At 39.9% G+C, this 17,594-nt stretch overlaps 1 protein-coding gene across 1 annotated transcript in view; it reads right to left on the minus strand.

The window, feature by feature from the left end:
* Window positions 1-17,125, minus strand: part of LOC131577472 (endogenous retrovirus group 3 member 1 Env polyprotein-like) — a 41,580-nt gene extending 24,455 nt beyond the window's left edge. The window contains exon 1 of the mRNA XM_058835362.1: window positions 13,524-17,125. The gene's annotated coding sequence lies outside the window, so the exon portion shown is untranslated. The remainder of the gene's footprint in view (window positions 1-13,523) is intronic.
* Window positions 17,126-17,594: the final 469 nt, after the last annotated feature.

A 17,594-nucleotide genomic window follows, 5' to 3' on the forward strand; every position in this document is an offset into this window, starting at 1 on the left:
ACTGGTATGGCCTCAGAAGCAACCCACTTTGTGAATACCTCTGCTATGTGAATCCTGCTTTCAACCTATCCTTTACAAGCATATAGGCAAACAAAGGAACAAAAAAATCCCCAAAAACCAAAAAAGAAACCAGACTATCTAGTATTGTCCCAATTTAAAAAGCATGAGCAACTGCAAGAGGTAGGTACTTCTACAGCCAGCCACATTCCTAGTATCCCTGTGCACAGTCTGTGCAATTAGTAGTATGTTTTATCTATCCTTCAGTAAGTCTATCTGTATGTATGCTATAGTTACCACAAGAGAGTTAAAAATACATCCTAGGTGTAGCAACACATAAGGCAGATCCTCACCAGTAAACTAGGAAATGAGTAATTCCCCACTCTCCTGAACAATTCTTCCTAATGACAACTCCCTCATTCCCACACACCTACACTCTCACATGCCTGGAGAAGCTGGGGGTGGGGGAAAGCTGAGCTTTGCAATGTTGTCTGGAAGCTCATCAGATCCAGGCTACCTCCAATTAAAGGAGGGAGCAAGTTCAAAGCTTCTGCTGATCTTTGCTCTGAACTGGCATTATGCTTGGAGACATCTGGCCTGCTGCTGAGACACAAGTCTGCTGAGCCAGAGAAGAACGTGTACAAGCATTTTCCCCTTCAAGAAATAAAAAATAGGATAGCAGGGAAACCCCAAACCTACTTAGGTGGCTTACAGTACTGGGACGCTAACCTGAATGAAGAGGAGAAAATTACAACCAAATCCAAGTGAACTAAATGACTTCCAAGCATGGGCAGAAGATGCTGAGGGGAAGTGAAGACCAAAGTGAGGAGATGTGCAGAAGGAAGGTAATCCTGGCACTGTTGACATCATCATGCTCTGTGGGTCTGAAAGGTTCCAAGTTGGAGGCTACTTTGCAGCATTTGCTTTTTCCCCCTCCCTAAATACATGCACTTTTAAAGTCTCTGGTTTTCAAATCCTAGATATTGTACTGGGAAATTATGAAACAGCCTTCCAGAACAGTAAGGTACTTCAGCAACTATCAGAAAGACATGCTTGATGATAAGTTGCATAATTTGTCACATCATTTCCCTTCTACCAACTGTTAGAGGATTCTGAATTGAGAGAAAAATCGCCCAATTGGTGCCATTAGCTTAGGCCTGGATTTTTTGCAGCATCCATCAAATCTTGAGAGTCAGTTCACTGACTAGAAATGGAGCTACAAACACAGACCTTGTATTTGCCTTAACAAATACAGTGACAACAGTTAAGGCAGGTCCCATCTCTAAGCTTCATTTGGTCCTTGAATACCATTAAAGAAGGGAAGATAAATGAGGAGAAAACAGATATACTTGCATGTTTGTGATCCAAAACAACTTTAAGCAGAGGTAGGTTCCTACTGCCCTCTGCTGTAACAATCTTTTAGAATACTCAAGAAGGAAGCACAAAACATGACCACCTGACGTGCAATACTGGGTGTTACATCCAGATTGTATTAAAACTGTGAACAGTGGAACTAGACAGTTAATAAGCTTTGGTTTCTTGCTGCTGCAAGAAACATGCTGTTACATTCCCAGATGGTGTCCCAGGCTCTACCAAATTACTGGTAAGTCTCCCTAGCAAAATATTCCATTGAAGCTCCCTGAAGCTTCTTTTGCACTGCACAATCACTGCAGCACCAGGTCAGTCACAGCCCTTCCCCCTTCCAAAATAAAACAGATATCACCATGATGGGAGGAAGCACTACTGTAACATGACAAGTGTAGCTTGGCAACATGCCCATGTGAAAGACTGCATATGTAACACATATTGTCACATATAGAGAGGCTATACCTAAATACAAGCAGAGGCTGAGCTTCTCAATGCCATTTGGGTATACACATACTTCCTGTTAGAAGGAATAGGAACTGGACATTCAAATCACTCTAGTGGACTTGAAAGCCTCTTCTGTGAACAGTTTGTGACACTCACATTTACTCTTCTTGTAATTTCATTCCTAAAGTCTTTTCAGCAACTCTGCAAGCAGCTGTAGTTAATGGAGTACAGAATTCTAAGTCAAGGCTGCAACACATGGACACTGCACGGGCAAGGTACTGATCCATAGATAAATCCACATCTGTACGTATCTACACCCTCATGCAAGATTAAATGCCTTTCTAATACCCTCTCTGAACTTTGGATCAGGTTTCCTGTATGAGCTGCTAGCCCTTCAAAAGAAAGGAGGGTTAATTACAGCACTCAAATGTCCTGAGGCATTCAATTTATTTTTTTAAGGTCTGCATTCAACTTACATGAAAAGGACAAATAGTAACCTAACCTAATGAGGCATTTGATTTATGGGAAATCCTGGGAAAAAAAACCTGCAGAACAGGACCTGCAGGCAACTGCACAAATGCTAGTGAGATTTGTGATTCTGTGAGGTTTTCAGAATAATACCAAATGACTGGAATAAACATGTTCAAGGAATGGGCTGGATCTTTTTTAAGATCTGATTCTGATCTTAAACTGTGTTTCTAGTATAGAGATATGCAGGTGGATGCCTGTTACATACCCCACTGTTAACCCTTTAGATTTCAGTAGAGCCTTCTTCAGGGCTCTTTTTTGCCTTCTAAGCAAACAGTCCCACTTCAACAATTTTTCTGGGTGAGATTAAAAAAGCATTTTTCCCCACATAAAAAAAAATCCTGCAAATAAGAACAGGCTCTTAAAATTGAACTAGAGATTTGGAAGAGTTTTTCTGGAGTCTAGGATGTGGCTTTGGGGAAAGCCACATGAAGTTCAATACACAAATGCTCCTAATGACTGAAAGGGAATTACCTCTGTGTTTAAGTACGTCCACACACAGGTTCTCCACCAAATCAATGTTTAAAAGGACTAAGAACTACTAATACATATAAAACCTACTTTCTAGGTTATATATACTTGAAGAATGTGATTAAATAAATTGATCTGAAAGGCTAGAGTACAACTACTGTTCCACGCCACTTTTCAATAGTGCAAAACTACCAAAAGATAAACCAAAAACCAGTGGAACCCTAACATAAGTAAGCCCTACTGGCTTTAAAAGCGGTACTGAAATCACAGGGTGGTAGTATGACAAGATATGTCGGAATGTTTCTGGTTTCACTTTCATCTCAAATTAATTCTCATGTTTTCACAAAGCGTTCTCTTTCTGAACATTTATTTTGCCCATTAGAAAAGAATACAGACTGAGCAAATCTTAAATTATATACTATTTCAAATCTTACATAATGTACTACTCATCTTGGCATACAAATTATTTTACAGAGGTTAATTACCCAAGTGGAAGGCAAGGTCTGTCCTCTTGCTCTCATAAGTTAATTTGATTGATTAAACAAATCCATCTAACAACTGACAGGTACTACTGCCTGCAGACTGCAAAATCAAAGTCCACATGGCTACAATACTTCCTCACCAACAAAGTCTGAAAACCCTTGCTGAGAAAATGGCAGATGAAGCAGACCTGCTCTCTGCTGAAATCAGGGGAGAGGAAGGAGTATCACCTTATTTCATCATTAGCATATTTAGTGTCTCCCTGGGACAGGTCAGCAACATGAATGTAGTCAGGTTTATTGTGAGTTTTCTTTCCTTCTCCTTAGACAGTCTCACAAGGGAGTAGACAGTTGACTGCTTCAGTGAGAATTCAATTTCTCCATACTGTATTGGGGTGAGCTTCCCATGGCATCATCTTCCTTTTCCTCATATACCCTTACACAGGTTCCAGCATCTTACACAGTCCCTGGAGATGTGAGCAGTTTATCTCAAACACTTCCCAGAGGGTAAAGAGGTGAGACTACTCTTCCACTGTCAGCAGAGGGTTACAGAATACAATATATGCAACCTCCAAGTGCAATTCTTACTTCTGCTAGCTCAGTTCTATTGCATATCATCTGTCCAAAGCCATTTTTCCTTCAAAGAACACCCCTCCCTTTCTTAGTAAGAGTCTTGAGATAAACCTAGATGAAACTCCACGTTGCTGAGGCTTCCAGATCATCTTTTTTTTCCTAAAATATTGGATTAGGCTTTGGAGCAACTTTCCTGGAATTCAAATTGTACAGTACAATGAACAGGATGACTGCAATGAGATGAGTTACTGGAAAGGGCTTCACTGAGGTTTCAACGGTCACATTATGCAGCTTCCTTCAGGAAGCATTTCTATGGTCTTGCAGGACTCATAGACATGTTCGTAGGAGAAAACTAGAGAGGGCCTGAGATTAGGGCCAAACACTATCACACAGCTGCTGTATTAATATTTAGCATAAACCTTGACACACTTTCACCCACACCAAAATGCCTTTTACAAACAATATCCACATGTACCATTTTCACACTGCAGAAGAAAGATCTGGCAGTATATGAACTTACTAACTTAGAACAAGAACTTACTGTAAGAGTGAGATGACAGAAGATTTCTGTTATCTGGACTTGCTACATCTCACTACAGACATTCTTTGGTAAATACTTGATAAAATACCTAAGAAAACAGGAATGGACTGCGGTAAGTGCTTGATCTGGAGACTCATTATGTAAAGGTATGTATTACAGGAACCAACTAGTAAGGTTAGTTTTTCATTTCATGGTTATAGAGAATCATTTACATTGGAAAAGACTCCTAAGATCATCAAACCCAACCCCTAAGTAATGGTAGTTCTTCTCTGGGTGTACCTTCTCACCAAAATCAGTGGGAAGTGAATATTTGTGCAAGAGGACACTGACGTTTTCACCAGGAAGGTTACGCCTATCTGATTTCCATCACTGGGAACAAGAAAGATCATAGCAAGAGGTAGCTGCAGCCCTAGGGTATGCAACAGTACCTGTGACATAGAAGCAGCTCAGAAAGGAGGATGCTGTTGCTAGGGCAACAAAAGAGTGCAGAGGTTCTGGGCATCCTCTCCTGGATTCCCACAGAGAGGTTTTGCTTTGGCAGAGGCAGGAGGACAGAAGACAGTACCACCATGTGCCCTCCCACAGGGCAGAACTCTTCCTCTGGGACACAGGACTCAGCTGGTACAGGCAGTGCAACATCTCATCAGTTGAAGCCAGACAGAACCTGTTTCTGTTTAGCAGAAGTTCCAGCTGATTTCAGAAATTGCAGTGATTAAGTACAAGCCAAAAGAAATTCAGATCCTATCTTTCAGTTTAGTTCCAAATTAGCAACTGTGGCCCTTTAAATTGTTGCGCTTTTGCCATCATCCAGAGAAAATCAGTTGCTTGTCATGCCTCAATTAATATGTGACCCGATGGGTTTTTTGTTGGGATCCAACAAGAGACAGGCAATAGATATTAATCATTAGACAAGCTTCAAATGAGGCTTTTATGTTCAATTGAAGGCTGATTCCATGCAGTCGTAGATAAACCTTGATCCCCAAGAGATGGCTTTAGTACAGTGTGAGATGAAACCATTGCCTTCCAGGTTTTTTTATTTGATACTACTTGCTAAAGATCCATGTGGGATTCTGGCCAGAAAAGCTTACTCACTAGGGATGGCCTGTCTCACAGTACAGCCATCACAGCACCAAAAGCTTCACACTGGGAATGGCTGACATTGAAAAAGAGCATTTTTCAGTGCCCAGGGCACTTTGTGCAGTATTCATTTCTATTTAGCTATTTTTCCAAGGCTTTCCATGCCTTTTCAACAATATACTTGCTGTCCAGTAAGAATCAAGGAGAGTTAACAAACTGTATTTAGTGCCGTTCCTTTTCATGGAAGTGAGACTAAATCCTCATAACTGCAAAACTGCTGCACCTGGGGCTTCTGAAATGAGCTGGGCATGTATGTTCCATCTGTTTAAAGAGTAATTACAGGGATCAACATAAGCGCCTTGCTTTTTATGGAACAACATTTCTTTTTATTAATGAAATAGCATTTCATTATAGAAAGGCAATAACTACAGAAATACATTGGTTGTGGATACAGCTATATTCTGTGAGTTTCATTAATTTGATCTCAATGAACATTTAATGTGCCTGGCAAATTACAAGTTTTTTCTCCAAAATACCTGGTATAACAATGGTTTGAATAAAAGTATCATGTAATACAGGGCAATCTCCTTCTAATGCAAGACAATCACTTGCTTTAAAAAGTAATACACTGGTACATCATCATCAAACAGTTAAACCTCTCTACCTATCACACATGGAATATTGACACAGGGGACATTCAGGAACATGCCCATATGGCCAAAAGACAACAACAGATGGTACATGACTGCAGTTAGTGTTCCAATCTGTGGCAGTTTGGAGTTCTTAAAAAAGAGACAGTCTCACATTACCTCACATCATAAATAGAGTGTGAATTGTTGCAATAGAAGCATGAGGGGGCAGTATCTTCAAGAGTTCAACTCTTTGGAAGAGCAAGCCAAGGAGGTTTAGAAATATGCTAGGTCCAGGGTACATAGACTGAACTCCAGGTGTTCAGGCTTGTGGTTCAATCCTCCAATCTCCCTGCAGTGTCTCCACAGTCCTTATGAACATCATGCCAGGAGGAAGAAAAGTATGTGATATACAGATGATCTGCTACTGAAACCAGTTATGTGATTATTGCTGAAGGACACTGAATTCTTGCGACATACTAATTTTAAGAGGTCATTTTTCCAGATAAAGTCTTGCTTTGTGGAAAAAGGTGAAAGAAGCATAATATAAATTATATCACTATCTCTGTTATAGATTACACAACTCAACTGAAAAGTTCTTTCAGCTAGTAAAAGAAACATCTAGATGTTATTTTCCTAAATAACTGCAGCTCACATTTAAGTGAGTACAGGCCTAGCTCTAACTTTGGATGAAAGGCCACTTTCAGGTCTGCTCTTTTGGCCAGAAGCACGACACATTGCAAAGATGTATTTGTTTCTTGGGGTTGTTCACATTGAGTTATACTGTTTATAAAATAGTATTACCAACTATCAGCACCTCCAGCTGAATAGCCATAAAATAGGTAGCCTGGAAACCAGGAAAACACTTGCTAAAGCAGCACAGAACATGTTAACCTACTCACCAGAGTATGTTGACCTTTACTGCAAATCATCTGCTTCTTTTAGCTTTGCTTTTAATGAGCTTGGGTGTCTAGGGGGGCCACATAACCAAGAAAGTTGAGGGATATTTGAAAATGTATATATACACACATAAACAGCTACCTGTAAGAAAGGGTAGCAGCAGAAACCACAAAATAATAAACATGAAGCAGAAGCAACTAAAATAAAGGCAGATTGTCAGACTGAAAAAAGTGGATATGTAAAGATCATCATAAGTGGGTATGAAACTACACAACTAGCTGATTTCCCACCTGGCCTACAATGCTTAGTACTCCCAGAATGCAAATACTAAAGCTAGATGAAATATGTGGACAATTTTCTCGGGAAAGAAAAAAGGCAGTCATACTGGAACAAGATAAACATCAACTGCAGCACACCACTTCTGCATTTCCTATAGGAAAAAGGATAAAACTAGTTGATTTTCAAATATTATTTCACAGAGGAATTTTGAAGGGTTTCCAGTAAAAGTCAGCAGTAGGCTCAGATGCCTATTTCAAAGCAGCACATGTTTCAGTGCTCTCCCCTTGTTTCACTTGCTCATGTTTCTCTTTTAAGTTATACACAGCACTGTGTACTATCTCCTACATGGACAGATGTACAATGACTTCTAATATCACTAATGTTTCGTATTTACACATACATGCTGGGTTTTTAAGAAATGGGACACGCGCAAAACAAATGCACAACTGAGTATTAAAGAATTACAGACACTTGAAATTCGTGGACAGGAATAGCAAGAAGCACTTGTGAAGCTGCAGAAGTCCAGCTCCTACCTCACGGACAACATGTTGACATGGGATCTTCCACAGGTACTAACAAATGGTTCCAATGGGAAGAATGCAGAGAGATGCCTTCATCCCCATTTTTCATAGAAATTATCTCTCAAAGCCACATTCAAGACCACTGCAGCACAACCAACCATCAGCCCAGCATTGACTAGGTCAAGCCTCTGGGATGTGCTAATAATAAAACTGAGCAAAGATCATGATTTTTTTTTCTTGTCTCACAATGATTCTTCCTCTGTTAAACCAATTCTAAGAATTGCAGGCATCAGTTCCAAGTACAAAGAAAACAAGGCTGGTATCTAGCAGCAATATAGGGAGTATAGGGAGATGAGCAGTCAACAACATAAGGCAATTTAAACATTGCACATTAACACCACAGCAGGTCAGTGCTACTGCCAGTATGACAACACTTGTGGAGGAACTGCAGTGTTTGCTTCAGCTACTGCTTAGAAGTGTTACTTGTGGGACAGCAAAAACACAACAAAGCAGTGGCTGATATGAGTGAAGCTTACTTTTCTTCTTTTGAATAAGTTAAAATGAAGAAATAAAAAAGAAATCACATAAAGCAAAAACTAAGGCAGAACCAAAGTTTCAAGTTTGTTCCAAGAAAAAAGGCAGAACCCTTTATTAGGAAATAGTGCCCAGCATTAGCAGTACTGTAGACAAGACTCTATTCCTGTCTTTAAGTGGGAATCTAACCCTGGCTGCAGGCCTGAGTCAAGAACTCTCATCTTCGCTCTAATCCTCACAATCACTGTTGTCAGAAACTCCTTTGATATTTTTTTTCTGCGGTCATACTCATCTACCTTAAAAGGTTGTGAGGCAGATTTGTTGCTCAGATACTTGTGGATTATAAACTACACTACCAAAAAAGCAGGATAGGAATGAATGAAGTTTGCAGCATAGAGAAACATTTCTCCTCTTAAAGCATTATGATCTTCAGTCCCCCTCCTCCCAAAAAAATCTTCTGCAGTTTGAAGACTAGAACACCAAAACCAGTGACTGAAGAGATTACCATAAAAAACCTGTAACAAACCTACATGCACAAACTGGCACACAAATACAGTTTGAGTAATTGGGTACAAAAATTACCACATCCAAACCCCTTTAAAATAGCTGACCATAAATGCCTGCAAATAATTAGTTATTGATTGGTCACCTTAAAAAGCTGTATTTCACCTATCTGAGCCTACTTGTACAGACCTGCGTGACTAAACAAGCCCTGGTCTTCCTTAAGAGAGGTTCAAATGCTTATTTGCTATGCACTGATGCCACCACCTGGCTGTTTTCATAATGCAAATTCCTTCATCTACTTAATTTTACTTCGGTTTTTCTTTTTTAAGGTAACAAAACAGTTCATCTGAGCGAAAAATATTTAGCCCATTAAAATTTCTCTATTCTCACCTACAAAACGAATGCACAACATCGTATGGGAATAAACTGATGCCTGACAAGTATGTGACAGTCAAGCTCTTGCATGATTACCAGATACCCAACATGGTACGCTCAATAACACCTTCACTTGCTGGCCTCAATCTTCAGAGCTTCTTAATTTCCTCAGTTGAACACTACAGAGCCCTGAGGGCAAAAGCTCCTTGTTGTTCTCAACTACCATCTACTACTAGAAGAACTGAATATATTTTTGTCGCTCTATTGGGAACAGCGAGAAGAACGACACACACTCTCTTGGGAGTCGAACCAGAGAATTTATTTTCGGTTTATTACCTCCGATCTTTTTTACAGACCGATATGTGAAAGTATAGAAAAGTAAAACTCTTATTGGTTAGTAAACTAACACATCACCATCATTGGTCAGTGGGGTACACCGCCCCTTGACCATCTCTTGCAAGAAAACAAGAAACTGATAAACAGCACCTGCAAGGCTGACTTATGTCTCTGAGGATTGTTTTAATTCCTCCTTATGATTTCCCAGGCCACTTTCTCAGGTGAGACTGAGAAAGTTATGTGGCCTGCTTTTCCACAGGCACTGTGCTCCCTGCTTCATAGTTAGCATCCATATATTTTATAGTTGAACAAGTATATGCTATACTCTCATCCCACGCAGATGCTTTAGCCAATAGTTCAGCAGAAGGCTGAAGGCATCTGATTGTTCTGAACCCAGCCTATACTGAAGCCTCCTTTTTGGAGTTATCACACCCTTCTAGTTTCACACGTTGCTCAGTCTGTACCCTAGAGAACCACAAGTCAGCAAGTTGGGTAGTTTGAGGCAGAAACAAAATTGTGAGTGGTCACACCTCGGCTGAACTGAAACAGCTCAGCAAAGTCTAAATTGTATTTCATGAGAAGTGACACATAATCCTCATGTGGGTAAACACAAGGCTCTGAGGGAGCCAGTGGGGCCTAGAACATCAGGGATAGATAAACAGGTATGAGTGCATTAATACAAACTTCTCTTAGGGACTGAACATGGTCCTCTGGAAACTAACAGCCCAATCTTAATAGTGTAGCTTAACATAAGGGGCAAATATACACCCCAGTGTTCAGGAAGGCTGAAAGACCAGTAAGCCTGTATAGGCTGCTGTGCTTCCACACCACATGAGCTCATGTTCAACCACCTGAGTGGACAGAGTATCTCATGGCCAGAAACATGTGAAAACTTCTCGAAGGACCAGGCTGACCTCATCTTTCTTCCTGCAGCTGGCTCATGATTCACTATCAAAAACCAGGATGTGTGAACTGAGGCAGGAAATCAAATGCCTCCTGAAGATAATGGTGTTCCCACCACCTTCCCAGAGTCTCCAGCTTCTGAGCTTTAGTGAGTCTGGCACACAGGCTGTCCAATAACTGTTGCCAGGCCTGCTCTAAGTTGTAGGCAGCTGTTACCAGGGCTGTCTACAAGCTCTTCCTTCCCTATTCCCTTCTCACTTGTACCTTAGACTGTACTTAGAACTACACACCTTCCAGCACGGCCTCCCCTCAGCAACCAATGCTTGAAATCTTGTAATGTTAGCTTGTCTACCTCCCACTGGACTGCTACATGTTTGGAAAATAATTTCAGCAAGTAGGACAACACATCCATTTTCTCCTGCCACCCCAGGGGCACTTAGCACACAACCAATCCATGACTGCAGCTGCCTACCGAAACAGCACCTCTGTACCTGACATCCAAATCTCTAATCCTGAAGTGACCACACAGTGGTACAAAGCATCTCCTCTAGAACAAACTTCATGTTGTTAGTGCCAGGGCCTGATTAAGGAACAGCTGCCATGAAACCTTTCAAGCTTCTTGGAATGTGGAAGGGAAAAAACATTACTACAGTGTCAGCAGGTAACAGGTTTATTTTACTAAGTAAACTGACACCTCAACCAGTATTTGTCATTGCTACTGTTCATAGGATTGTGTGCAATGTCATCAGCTCATCCCCTGCAGCACTTAAGAGAGGGGAAGATACTGTATTGTCTATGAAAGTTAAGGAAGGTTACACAGGCCCCTTATCCTTACGTGCAGTTCGCATAATTCCTTGGATAGACTTCACATGGCAGGAAATAAGCACTTTGGGGCAAAATCGTTTCACAGCAGATTTCTCCTGCACCTCACAGCCTTATGAAATTGCTTTTAAAGACCTAAAGCAGCCTTCCTGTTCACATTAGCAACTCACTGTCTCTCCACACACTCAGGCCCCATGTACTAGCTCCATCTGAAGCCTCACATACCTGTCCCCCCTCCTCCACTCTAACAAGCTGGATAGGAAAGCTGTAAATTCACCTGGGTTGAATCTCAGTTGCACAGGAAGCTGAATGCTCCTGAAGAGATCTCTTCAGAGATCTCAAAAAAAACCCTCAAAATGTTTGTTGCCCTGGTCTTCAAGAAGTTCTTCATCCTTTTTCAACTGTACCCCATACCCTAACAACAGATCTTCTGGTAGTCAGGGACTATGAAAGTGCACAGCCTCTTCCTACTGCTGCTGGGTTATCCAGCCACCAAAGATTTCATCCCCCTTATGACAGACTGAAAAACAAGTATTTCACTGCAGCCTAAGGTACCACCATACTGCAACACCTGGGAAGCCAGAGATACTTTGCCACCATTGTCCCTTTCTTCTTTTCTGCCCAATCAGAGACACAGAAAGCATGACAAAAAGAACAGAAAGGATATTGTGCAGATTGTGGGACAGCAGAGTAAGACTTCAGTGGGACTCAGTAGTTCAGACCATTAACACCATGGGCATCACTAGGAATAAACTTCTCTTGCATAAAATTAACCCAAAAGACCTAATTTCCATACAACAGCAGAAGCTCTGCAATCCAAAGCAGTACATGAGGACAATCAGGAGGATTCATCTCAATGCCACAAAACTGCCCTAAACAGGTGTAGATAAGAGCTTTTCAAGAGCAACTCATTGTAGACAACCAGTGGCTAAACATCAAGTGATTCCCTCAAATCAGGTGTAAACTGTGCAGATCTCTTTTCAGCAGCACATGCCTATAATACCAAACCCGTAAGTAGAATGAAGAAGAATCATATAACTAAAAGAAACACAAATAATACAGTATTTGGTTAGGTAAGGTGTCAAAATTTAATATCAGCTCTATTCTGATAGCATCTCCCAATTAAAATTCCACATAAAATCCAAAACCAGACCTCATCCTTTTTCTTACATATTTTCCACCAGTTCTCCAATCACTGGAAAACAATGCATATAATCTAAAATCTCCCCATACTTGGTTAGACTTGAAAACGGAAGATTCCAGAGGTAGGGGATCTAAGACAAAGACTAATTTTTCTATACTTTTCTTGGGAGCTAGTCCACTAGCCCCTTCAGAATCCTCAGATAAATTGATTTCAAAAAGTCTGCAAAACTTCTGGGAAATAAATTTGTACATCTAACTGAGGTAAGCCTAGTTTCAATACATCAAAGTCTGAGTTGTTACAAAGCCATGCAACATGCACATATTTCAGTACTGACCAAGGAATAAGGTTTTCACATGAGACAAGACCAGGACAAATATAGAATAAATGTCAGTTCGGCAGTTGCAGTAACAGCTTTCCATGCACTATCCTTCAACCACTAGATGGTATCTGCATGCCAGACCAATTCGAGCAAAAAACATAATTACATCAACTGGATTAGGTCTTTTTTTATTAAGTAACCATGTAAATAATTTTAATAATATTAGTATAAACAAGTCGGACCAAGTCAAAAAGTATGTCCTTTTCCTCTGGGTGGTAAAGGCAAGGCAAGAGCCTCTAAGCCTACCAAGTCAGTAATTTACTGTACTTTTAGGTAAGAGCCTTGAGTAGGAATGAATTAAGTATGGTATTTGTTCTTCAGTACTGCTTTGAGAAAAGGGCATTAAGTCTTTCAGCTCTTAACTCAATTGCATCTGGTTTCCAGGAGACAAAGGTACAGCTAAGATGCCTATTAGTATGCAATTCTCCTAAAATACTCCCTCTCACAGCATTCCACAAAAGTATTACACATTCCATCTTTGGGGAAGCTGCAAATGGCCACCCAGGAATAGGAACCTGAAATATAAACATGAAATATTCTGGGGTAGCTAATGGAAAATTACTGATTTCTACATGCCCAGAAATTTGACAAGACAGTGAGTGACTTACATGGGCAACTGTAGAAATGCTGCTTGGATGTCAGAAGGAACAACATGAAATATTTCTAACTATTTTCAGAATACATTAATTGGGACTTCAAATCAATGGAGAAAAACCTACAATGGAATATATTCACTCGCCACCATTGTCCACTGCATTCATCAGTGCTGTGTGCTCCTCTGCTTCATGTCATGAGCTTCACCAGTTTTATCCTCAAGATACCATCTTTTTCTGATTAAGTCTTCTCAGCAATTAATTGGATCCATCCACAGCATTCTCTTTTGCACCCTGAAGACTCAAACCTTACAATCAATAGGAGGGAAAACTCTACCAAGAAAAAAAAAATCAGTAGGTTAATTATTTTGCTTTCTGCAAATACAATTTACTATTTTTGACTATGAACCATCTGTAAGAATAGACAAACTATAATCCTTCATATTTGTTTTACCTCCTCCCTTTAACAGTAACTCAGGTGAAGTTAAGCCACTAAAATTTAACATCTGGGCATGTCTAACTATTTAAGGAGGATTTTTTTCAAGTAGTGCTCATTTCTACAGTTCAGCCTATGAGATTTTTATCTTTCATGTGATGCTTACATCTTCACCTGAAGATACAAAATAGTTTTTGTTGTTTATTGGCAGCTGGATTTAGTTATCATCTGCTTTCTGATATGGCTGCTTCTAAGACTTGCTCTGTGGCAGACTAAAAGGAAGCTTCGGCTGCAGATTCTGCCAACAAAGGCAGTGGAACCCAGGAAAGGGGCTGTGCTAGGTCATGGGCACTGCATAAATTCTGCTTCAACTCCACCTGTTCTGACTGTTTCAGGCAGCAAGGAGTTTTTCTTGGAAAAGATTACTGTAGTCACGTACTGGCAAAGGCTTGTTGCAAGTACCTATTTTGAATTGTTTTTAAAGTCTCATTTCCTGGGACACAGACGTAGAGATTAATGAGTGGAAACAGGACACTGGGAAAAAAATAGTGTCCTTATTACCCATTAACATTATTATTTATTTTAACAAGGCACAATGAGATACAAAAAAAGAACCAGGCAGCTTAGCTGTTTTCCCAACACCTCGAGTGCTCTGCAGGGAAGATCTTCAGGCACTACCAGTTCCAGAAAACCATAGACGGGAATTTGACAAACCCAAAACAAGTACCTAAACCTGTGTCTTATCTGCGTAACTTCTTTACTGACCCAACACTGAGTTTCAACCACAGTGTTTTTCAGTGTTCAGCCCAACATAGCCCGAGGCTCGTTCAGGTTTCATCATCTGGCACACGCAGTGAGAATGCTTGGTTATAACCTGATGAGTTGCACACAGCCACCTGCCAGAATGTTGTCCCCAAAACCTTGATAAACCGTTGGAACAAGACAAGCAAAATCCACTTATGATCCAGGTAAAAAAAGTATACAGCTGGACTGAGAGTGAACTTGAAAGCTTCTACTGCTAATTAGCAGAAGCAAAGAAAGTGACAAAACAAAAAGATCAAAGGCTTTGTCTAAATGTCCAAACCCTGGTATTGACTCATTGAGTTCCTTTTTATTGACAAGAATGGCTATGATGCATAAATGTGCATGAACTTTATTGCAAACTCTGACTTGTATCAAAAAACCCTGCCTGGCCTTTAAAGGGTATTAGCTCACGTGGACTCAGACATTTAACTGAGCTGTTGTCATGTCTGCCCCAGCATAAGGAGACATTCTCTTGTCCTTGCTTTGTCTTAAGTTTATTTTGAGTCAAATAGTCACATTTATCCTCATGTACATTCCAAAGCAGACAGCTAGCAATCATGAACCAAGTTGCAATTCAAATGAGTTCAAAAGCTATACAACATTGACAGTACCACTGCCTCTGCTTTTTGCTAAACTGTGATATTAACTGGCAAGTTTGTGTAAGAGATCTTCATCTCTAACCAAGCTGGCAGCAAAGACAGTCCCAGAAACAGCAGCCAGACACAAAAATTAATAGTCTGCCAGGAAGAAGTTCAATACCTAGTTAAAGACTAGGCTTATGCAATTGTTATCTACATAAACCTCTACAAAGCAGAATCCCTTTTCTGTTCATCTCTGAACTTTATATTAAAGGACAAACATACAGTATTTGTGCCTGTCATCTAGAAATTCTGAAGATTCCAGCTATCCAGAACAGTTACTCTCAGATCACCTTCAGTTCAACCATATTCAACAGCAATAGTGTATTTTATATTTCTATTACTAGAGAGCAAAAAAAAAGTGTCTCCCAGCCCCAAACTAATCATTGAGCTCCAGAAATTGAATCTGACTGTTTCTGCTTAGACTTATTGAAAGATAAGCCAGAGACAGGAACACTTCTTCATATAAAAACCACCTTTCTGCTCATCAATTCTGAATTTGGCAGAAACACAGCAAGGTAGATTTCTATGATCAAACAAGCTTATAACAGGGATTAGGTTACTGACAATATAAGCAACTTCCTCCTGCATATCTGAAGAATTTCCATCAGTTTCCTAGGCAAGTAAGTACACAGCAATGCACAGCACTGGGATGCTACAAAGCTGTGTCACACCTACCTACTGGGTTCCCTCTCAACAGAGTACAGTACAAACAGAGATTGCCTTCATAACAGGATCCTGAAACTTGGTGACACCTGGCAGCAGGACACTTGCAATTAATCACCTTAAACTTGGACGCAAAATGACCGACTGAGTCTTCAGTGGCCACAAGTATTCCTGTGTGTCTAGATGCAGCAAACCAAACACAATTCACTAGTTTAAGACCCTCACAACATTTTCAGTGAGTCTACTTCTACAGCAGATTTTGGAAATACGTCAGATCAGTACAAACAATGTACTAAACAGAAACAGTGTTCCAAGTGTGAGCAGCACAACCACAACTACAAGAAACTTTTTCCTCCTTTAAACCAGTAGGCATGTATCTATGCACAGAAAACACTGAGAACTATAAAGCATACAAAAAAAAGTGATGCAAAACAGGAATCTTGTATCAACCAACACAAAAGAGACCAAAACAGCATGCCTTGAAGCATACTTTAAATCAGTATTTGGGAAATTCAAAATGCCCATCAACCAGAAAGGAACAAGACAAGAGGTTGCATGCCATGTGTAAACTACTATAAACATGAATATTACTGTCAGATAAAGGTGTGGGGGTGAGCATGAAAAATGCATCTCAAATGATGTAATGTTTTATATGCCTCTCAACAACCCATTTAAGAATCCTCCTGTTTATTCCCAGCATACTACACACACTATTTAACAGTATTTAAGGCTTGTACAGACAAGATGTTTATGTGAAAAATAATAATTAGCCATTAGTTCACTAGCAATTTGTGTAAGAAAGTTAATTTTATCTGAGTAGAGCTAGACTGAGGTTATCTTTTCTATTTCTCTCAGAATCGACAATACTAAAAATAGAGATCTATACTAACAGTGTAAATGTAAGCTTAAGTGGCAAGTTCTATTATGTATCAGACCTGTTTTTAGTATGGAATATCAGACATACCTGTAGAGGTAAGATTACTACATCATGTGTGTTTTCCACCATATAGATGACAAGGGATGTCAGCAGACACCCCAACTCTCCAGAAATCAAAAGAGCATTCAAATAATTTCCAAAAGACTGCTGCTATATAAAAACAGCAATTCTTCAGAATACCAGCATCCAATGTGGCTTACTAGTGCCATTAAATAAATTAAAAATTTCCTATTTCTTTAGGACACAGAAGGCCCAAAGACTTTATTTTCTTTTGACATAGCATCTGTAACACAAGCAAGCATGTTAGGTACTCACATAATATACAGCTTTACACCTGGACATTTAATGATACAGAAGACATTGTTCCAGAAACTAAAGAGAAAATGGAAAAGTGTTAATCCAGATGTTTGGTAACACAGAGGCTGGCACTTGGTAAAACCCAGCATTTTCAAAACTTGCAAAGTAAACCTCAAGTAAGCAATGAATTAGAGCAGGAAGTTACCATGTCAATACTTACAGATTAGATTTCATTAATTACCTTGTCACAAACTGCAGTTACTCTCACAACAGCTCTCATCACTGACTTTCAAGAACAAGTGTCTTTGAACAACATCAAAAGAAATCAACATTTTATTCTAAGCATTGAAACTGGTGTTTCCTTCAAAGTGGGGTAAAATAAATAATTGTTCAAAACCACAGACCAACCCAGTATTAAT

This window comes from Poecile atricapillus, chromosome 3, assembly GCF_030490865.1.
Source record: "Poecile atricapillus isolate bPoeAtr1 chromosome 3, bPoeAtr1.hap1, whole genome shotgun sequence".
Lineage (NCBI taxonomy): Eukaryota > Metazoa > Chordata > Aves > Passeriformes > Paridae > Poecile > Poecile atricapillus.